This window comes from Podarcis erhardii (assembly GCF_964252035.2).
Source record: "Podarcis erhardii genome assembly, chromosome: 3".
Lineage (NCBI taxonomy): Eukaryota > Metazoa > Chordata > Lepidosauria > Squamata > Lacertidae > Podarcis > Podarcis erhardii.
Window position 1 is genome coordinate 69,816,395 of NC_138507.1, and position 9,002 is coordinate 69,825,396.

The following is a 9,002-nucleotide window of genomic DNA, read 5'->3' on the forward strand; positions in this document are numbered from 1 at the left end:
ACCTTTGACTGGATTTTACCTTTACCTTTTACCTATAATTACAAAAATAAATAGTAAAAACTACAGAAAAAAATCCCAAAGTGTACACACACACACACACACACACACACACACACAGTGTGCTTTTTTCTGAGGGAATGCCGGGGTATGCATACCCCTAAACATTTTGTGAATCTAAGTTTGGCCTCATTGAGGGGCAGTATTTCAATATGAGTAGGAAAATGAGAGTACCCCTAAATATTTTTTATAGAAAAAAGTGTGTGTGTGTGTGTGTGTGTGTGTGTGTGTGTGTGTGTTTTACAACAGTTCCCACCCAACCCCACTCCCCAAAAAGATAAGCAGAAAATTACAATCCCAAAGCCTGAGTGGATGTTTTTACCTGGTGTCTAAAAAGATAGTGATGGTGCTAGGCATGCCTCCCTGGGGAGAGCTTTCCATAAACAGGAAGCTTAACACCTGAAATTGGGCTCTCCAGCTAGTTGGAAATTATTGTTGTACATGTCCAGCCAGAGACATCTACCAGCAGCCGCTCAGCTGCATTTTGCACTAGTTACAACTTCAAAATCCTTTGGGATTACTCAGTAAACAGATTTAATTATTTGGTAACTTGCCTTTTAAAAAAATCATCTATATTTTTATTCATGATACAGCAACCTTTAAGAGTGCTAGAATATGCTTCAAATGGACAAATGTTTGAGCTGTCAAAGATAACAGGTTTCTTGAACAGCATGCAGAATAAATTATTATAAAAGGTCTATACAGTTTGTTTACCTTTTCTATGTTAATGGAATGAATTGTTTAAAATGTTCTCATAAGATCTTTGAGATAAGGTTTATTTTATTTATTACAATTTATATAATGACTGTAAAAACCACCACCTCCAAGCGGTTTGCAAAAACAAACAAACCTGAATAATTCTGAATATATGGGGGTATCTCACTTTTCATGTGCCATGTTTGTTTGTCTATTTCAGATTGCACAAAAGCTGAGGCAGGCTCTCAGTCGCTTTCCAATGATGTAGATACAGAGACAGATAATGAAGAACTCCAAAGTGCTTTTCTGATTTTTGGTGGGGCAGTGCAAATAAGTTAAGTCTTCGCCATCCAAAAAGCCTTTTTTTAAAGAAATAAAATGCAAAAGAAAGTGAAAACTTCAGGAGTTTACTTTGTTAACCTAAATGCCTTGGATATTTATGTATATTTTTATCCTATATGCTTTCCCCTCCTACCCACTATCTTAGTAGAACTGGAAAATGCCCTATATTAGGGAAGGGTAATCTATGGCTCTCCAGTTGGAGCTAGCTCCCATCCTCATTGACCATTGCCTTGGTTCCAGGGCTGTGGGAGTTGGAATTCAATTACATCTGGAGGGCCATGGGCTCCCCTACTCTGCTCTATGATAGGGCTTCAAATTGCCAAATGGTTTGTTGCCAAGGGTTACATACTCTATAAGAGTATTCTGTGTCACCTAATTAGATTTTTTAAAATACTTTATCCTGATTGCTGAAATGCTTTCTAGCATATATTTTTTTGTTACGAGCCTGCTGTTGAAAGCAGTTTAGCTTCCCTCTCCTGTAGCAATGGTATACAAAATCTGAAATAAAGTTGCTGACGCATATGAGAATCTTTTAATATCCTGTCCTTGAACCACAGATGCCTCAAAACATGAGGGCTAGATTATTTTTTTCTTCCTGTCTATATGAGAAAAAAAGAGAGCTGAACCTAAAGACAGCCATTCCAAACATCTGGAAAATATTGTTCCATCCAGTAATTCTGTGCCATGCACTTTGGTTAACTACCCAATAGTCATGGTTGTGTGTTTGGAGCCTTTTTGCTCTGTCCTTACCAAGTGTGTAGCATCAATAGTGTCTCATGTCCCATCACCACTGCCATGATAGAAAATGTTTCAAGGTCACTGCCAGATTCTGGGTGCTTATATAATAGCATGATACTACATTTTTTATCCACTTTAAAACGATCCCATAATGGCCAAAATTCATTATTTTTTACCTCTGGAAAACAGACCATTTATTCAGGTGTTGAATACAACATGGGCTTATAAAACAAGTATCTACTTCAAAATGCAACTATGCTTGAAATGTTATGTTCAGGCCACTGGTGTTAAAACAGCTTTTGCATACCAACAGTGGGCAATAAAGGCTTGAAGGTGTGTTGCCACAAATTTTCTCACTGTACCACACACAACTTCCATTAGAATTAGTCTTCACTGCATAAATAAACATTATTTTATCTACCAAGTCATTCTAAGAGAGTAGTACTCCCTATATGTTCTGTTGACTTGTGCGCTGTTGTCATTTTGTGCGTGTTAGAGTAATAAAGAATCTCTGTCTGCCATGATAATATAATGCTGTACCCCCCCCAAAAAAAACACAAAATCCTAGAAGGTAAACATGGCTCAATCCTCTCTATTGTCAGGTGTTTAATTATTTTTCTACATTTTTTTTTGTTTTCCTATTAATTTAGTTTGTCTTCCAGAATTCCATAAAGTGTTATGATACAGCCATTCAGATATGTACAAATTGTAAAGAATGTGTATAAATGTTTTATGCCAAATGTAATGAGATCTATCTTGCATGTAGAAACAATTTATGAAGTTACTGCAAAGTGTATAGTAAATTCTAAGGCACTTTTTCACAGCACCACTTTTCCAGCATTTGTATATTCACTTTTTGTGTCAATCTTTGTTACTGGTTCGCTGAGGATTTCTTTTTACCAAACTTTAAATTGATCCTGATGACAGAAGTTGCAGACTTACCATCTTTAACAGACAAACTGGGGCAGAAGAACAGAAGAGATGGGTTCAGGGTGGAAAAGCCATGTATGTAGCAAGACCATTTGAAAAGGCAGATCTGTAACTTCCCAGCAAATTAAGTCTTTAAATTGATAATAAATATTTATACATAAAAGAAACTTTGTGCCCCCCACCATTATTTTGCTACTCTATAAAAACAGGTGTTTACAGGTACCACCACATCTGTACTTTTCACCAAGGACACATCTCCTATTTTATTTTAGGATGCAGTTTTTGAACCAAAGTTGCAATTTTCTCCTGGCAGTAAGAGGCTTCTTTTAAGTGCTTGAAATCTACAAAGCTTCTGCACAAACATCATTCTAGTTACCATATTACATCCTGAAAGAGCTTAAAGTTGCCTTGAATCTTGGTACCGTGAAACCTTATGTACAAACATCATCTCCAGATTTCCTTATATATCTCATAAGAAATATATTTAGGGGCATATATCTGCTTCTACACAAAAACTCCAATAATATATAGTAACTTTTTGTCTTTTTTATTATTAAAGATTTTCTTGATTTACAAAAGTGTAACTTTTTGTCTTTTTAGGAGAGTTGTGTTTAAACTCCACCCTCCATATCTAGGCTAGGTACTGCTCAAAGTTAGCCAGAACAGAGGCATGACTGGAAATCATTTTTAGCAGTCCGTTATGAAATTTAGCTTGGGGGCTACTTTCTAATATTGCACTTCTGCCATTATTAAAAATGGCAGCAATGATAAATGAGATGAATAAATGTTGACATTTCAGCAACTGAAGTTGATTTTAATTTTGTTAAACAATCATGAGTAACTATTGCAACAAAACTTTTTTAGTTTTGGTTTTAAACTATGTAGATTATGCCAACCTGCAGGTAACAAAATGACAACATTTTGCTGCATAATGTCTCATTGTTTGGTAGCCCTCAGCCTTAAAATTAAAAACAAAACAAAACCCATAATTTCTGAGCGTTTTTGCAATAATAGTACTTATTTCAAGGGTGAAATTTTTATCATTTGTATCTGCAACTCAGCTTTAATAGTATTAAGAAAAAGCAAAAACTTAAGGAACACTCTTAAGTTAAATAAACCACTACAACTCACACTTGAAGCCAAGTTTGTTGACACAGCTTACACTGGATATTCTTAATACAGGTATTTTTTTGTATAATTTCAATTGGCTCTTTAAAGAATATTTGGTTGCTACTGTTGATTAATTTAGAACTCATTAGCTATAATTGTGCAGTTCTCTAATGTATTTCCTGTAGTATAGATAATTATGCATTTCCCTTCATAGCATCTGAGATATCTCCCTGCACTTTGAGACTAGCTGCATTAAAAGAAAGGAAACACACTATGCTGAGAGGCAAACGCATATTAACCAAGAAAATTTCCATCTATCTATATCAACTTTTTTTAACCTCTTGGGACTGCTGTTTGTCAGTTAATTTTCAAACTGTTAAACATTTCAGCCAAGGTACCTAAAAAGTAGCATACCTATCCATACATTAACTTATGGTGACCAGATTTTTTTTCAATGAATCCGGGGACACTTTTTTGTGTGTGTGTGGAAGCTGAGTAGCAACAGGGAGTCAGTAGTGGGGATGGTGAGGCAAAATACCCTGGGCCCAAGCACACATCCATATTGTACAGTGGTACCTCGGGTTAAGTACCGTATTTTTCGCTCTATAGGGCGCACCGGACCATAGGGCGCACCTAGTTTTTTTTGGGGGGGGGGAAATAAAGGGGGGGGAATTATCCAGCTGGCTGTCTTGGCTTCCCCCGACCCCAGCCCCCAGAACGGGTCCGGGATCGGGGGCGAGGTTGCGTGCAACCTCGCCTTCGCTCCCGGAGCTTGCTGCTATCCGCAAGCCCTCGGAGCCCGGCGGGAACTCCCGCCGCGCTCCGAAGGCTTGCGGATAGCTTCAGTGAAAGCCTGCATTCGCTCCATAGGACGCACACACATTTCCCCTTCATTTTTGGAAGGGGAGCGAAAAATACGGTACTTAATTCATTCCAGAGGTCCGTTCTTAACCTGAAACTGTTCTTAACCTGAAGCACCACTCTAGCTAATGGGGCCTCCTGCTGCCGCCGCGCCGCCGGAAAACAATTTCTGTTCTCATCCTGAAGCAAAGTTCTTAACCTGAAGCACTATTTCTGGGTTAGTGGAGTCTGTAACCCGAGGTATGTAACCAGAAAGTCCCCATATGATGTGTTGTGCACAAAATGGCAGGCACCACGGCAGCGAGCAGCCCATGAAGGCAGCCAGAGCCAACTGCGCTACTAGGCTGGCTCTGGGCTGCTGAGGCTGCTGCCACCACATTTCCCGGGGACAGATTTGCAAATCTGGGGACATTCCGGGGACGGAATTTGTCCGGGGACAGATTTGCAAATCGGGGGACTGTCCCCGGGAACATCTGGTAATCCTGCTTTAACTAGAACAATTTCCCCTTTTCTCTTCAAAGCAGGACTGCTTTGTGGCTGCCTCAACAGTTCACGCTGTAGGGAGGCAGCTGCATCAAGCATCTAGCTTAGTAAAATAATAATTGCTGGCTGCTGCCCTGCTTAGCACACTCTCTGCAATCCAGCAAAAGTGGCTTAACAAAAAGTCAATTTAAATCCTGCTCTCAAGTGAAAAACAAATAAGGGAGATAGATAAGCTCCCAATACTTAAGTGTGTGGGGGGGAGTGATTTCCCAAAGGAAAGCATTTACCCACACCTTGTCCCATGGGGCACTCATCTTTTTGAGCATCAATTCATGCCCATGTATATAGTGTTACAGGAAAAATCCGAGGGCTCCCTTGGACAAAACAAAGACACCAACCAGGATAACTTGGAGCAAAACAGCAGCCTGTAGGCTTGGCCTTTATTGAACTGTTGCAACAGGGTATTCCCCTCACGTGCAGGAGAGAGGAAAGACCCAGAATAATGGTGTGCAAGGTCTTATAAAAACTTTTGAAATTCCCCTCCTCTAGATCAAGCCCACCCCCAGAAACATCATGCATACATTACAGAAAGGAGGGGTTGAGGGAGGCATACATTACAGAAAGGAGGGGCTGAGGGAGGAGTTGGTGGTAACCTGAGTGTCTTGTCACCTGGCTGGTTCCTCCCTTCCCCCCTTCCCCTGAGTCACTTCCAGGAGACAAAGGGGAGGTGGCAGTTTCCTGCCCCCTGAGGGAAGATCTGATCAGTGTCCTTTGTTTCAGACCATGTTGAATCCACTCCCATATGCAAGTTCTTTGTGATCTTGATTGTCTTCTGTCTGGGATCATCAGGGTTGGCATGGGCAGGGCTCCTGTGTATGTGCTGAGACAGTGAAGGGATTATGGCTGACCAGGACTAAGTCACCCCCCTTTGTTAGTTCTTGTCATATGGAGTAAAATAAAAATGGAACAGTGCAAATCCGATGTATGGTTGATTTTCTATGGATTTATAACAGAAATGTGGCGTGTGTGTGTGTGAAGTTTATACAAACAGAATGATTGGGGTGGGGGGGTTCCTGCTACAATAGTGAGATTTCTTATTTTTCCATGATAGTTGTTATGCGTCTTATGCTTCACTTTCTAGAACAGGATCTGTTGAAAAGACAGATTGGACCTGGGCTGCAGGAAGATCAGAGTAAATTAAACATATAACCATCTTGCAATGGCACTGCCCTGATTAACAACCATCTTGAAAGTCCTTTTAATTACTCCCACTGCTTAGACCCACTGGGATAGCTCAGTTGGTAGAGTATGAGACTCTTAATCTCAGGGTCATGGGTTTGAGCAGCTTGTTGGGCAAAAAGATTCCTGCATGGCAGAGGGTTGGGCTAGATGATCCTCGTGGTCCCTTCCAACTCTACAGTTATTTGATTTTATCTTTTTTTAAAAAAAAGAAAAAGAAAAATGTAAGCACTGTTACTTGAATGGATCCTCAGTCTTTCTAAATGTTTTTACCCTAGATGTGAGGGTGATTCCCCCCCCCCCCATGAAAGGACTCCTGCAATGATAGGAGGCATTTTCAACATGCAGTCTGTATTCCATGGAGCAATGTAGGCTCATGCACTGAGTGTGTGCTGTCCCAAGAGAATGTTTGACTTTTCTTTGAATAGGTTTTCTGCTATATTGCAAACCATTTGCAGTTTGTCAAGAAGTTGCGGGTGGGGAGCAACCATTTGATAAAAATAACTATATCTCTCTTGGACTCACCTTGGAGAAGCTAGTTACAGGTGGGTAGCCGTGTTGGTCTGCCATAGTCAAAACAAAATTAAAAAATTCCTTCCAGTAGCACCTTAGAGACCAATAAGTTTGTTATTGGTATGAGCTTTTGTGTGCATGTATCTGAAGATGTATGCATGCACACAAAAGCTCATACCAATAGACTTGGAGAAGCTAGTTTAACTGTTCTTTAGATCCTGGCCAAAATATCAACAACTCAGAAGGCTAATAGAGTCAACATCTCATTGTTAAACTCAATGGCTCTAAATTTAGAGGGGTCATGTACTGTACTGTGAGCAGGAACAGTTGTCAGCCAGGTATTTGTGATGCAACCTTAAGTGTCATTTGTTACTACGTGGATTTAGGACTTTAGGACTCTAGCATTTAACTTTGTTATAAAGAGCATGAAAGGACCCATCTCAAATTTGGCAAATATAAAATAAAATATATACTTAATATACCAAAAACTCCTGCTCAGTGCATTTCCCTACAGTGAACCTGGACTTTCTAAAAGGTAATCAACTTGATCCTTAATGTACTTGGTACATTGGGCTATACTTGGTACATTGGGCTGTACTTGGTACATTGGGCTATACTGCATACCTCTTTTTTCAATATACTCATGCAAAAGTAGTACGTATTAGTTTGGATGTGCCTAATTTTCTTATTTGAATGCATGCACACAATGATCATAGGAAAGATAACATCAACAGAGTCAACATTAAAAATGCAAGATTCTATTCATAGGGTTGTTTGGGTGGTTTGGGGTTTTTTTTTAACTTTAGAGGTACTTTAATAGCTATCATTAATAGAGTTTAATTGAAACTCAGTGGGTGATTTCTCTGCTGATTGCTTGTTCATGCTGAGAGGAGGATACAACTCAATGGGATTTAAATAAATTGTTATTAATGGGAACAATTCATTAACTGAACAAGAAAGCTTCATTCTCACCACCTCCTGTTTGACGAATACAATTTCCCCCAGTACTTCTACAGATGTGATTTTGCTTCTCCTTCTATTATCTTTAATACACGCGCTTAGCACATTTTTCAAAAGTCAGATGAACTTATAAAACATGTTAAGAAACCACAATAGACATGTTAAAAAACATGTTAAGAGTCTGATGACGTTTTGAACCAAGAAGTTATTGATTCATAGTTTAGCCTCTAAGCCACTATACTATACCAGCTCCTTTTGGAGAGTCAAAACAAAATAAGACTACAAAAAAATATGGTTGTCTGTTCACTCTCTCTGCCTAAATAAATATGGTCTAGCTAAAATTTACTCATCTGCAAATAGTTTTGGGATGAAAGGAGTCAAGCTTTTAAACAGCTGCTGCTAAAAACAGACTTTTAATAGGAAAGGTTTCGCATCTGTCATGGCAAGTCTGTTTTTGCTAAGAGATTCTACGTTTTTAAAGTACAGAGGTAAGATCTAAGAATATATAAAGGATGCAGAGAGTTTTCTCTTTGGGGGGAGGGGGGAGCCCTGCATTTCTTCCAAATACCAAATAGAATTATTCCAACCCTAGGTTAGGCTTGGAAGATGACTGTGGGCTGGAATAAACTAAACAGCAGGAGTCCTGCTAGTGCAGTCCTTGGCCCCTTTGGAGTTGGCTCCTATGAGGTCGACCAATCATGTTTTAATGCCAAATCGCCACCTAAACCTATATTCTAATTGGCCTTGATAATCTGTTTCATCCAATAGCACCCTGGTGAAATCACCATCACCTCTCAAGGACCTTGCCAAAAGGGGGTGTTGGCAAGTAGCTGATAATTGTTACAATCTCCCAGGTGTGGTCTCAGAACCATCTACTTCAGAGTGGCAAGAACCATTTCCTCTGCCAGTGCAGCATTTATAACCTTCTGGAGCCATTGAGCTCACTTGGGCTCCAGTAACCAAGTTGAGCAATGGTTGAGAGCACATGTTACTGGAAAAACCTCTCCAGGCACCTTGGCTACATCCTCAGGTTGCAGCAAATGGAACTGGAACTGTATTAATGATGATATCTA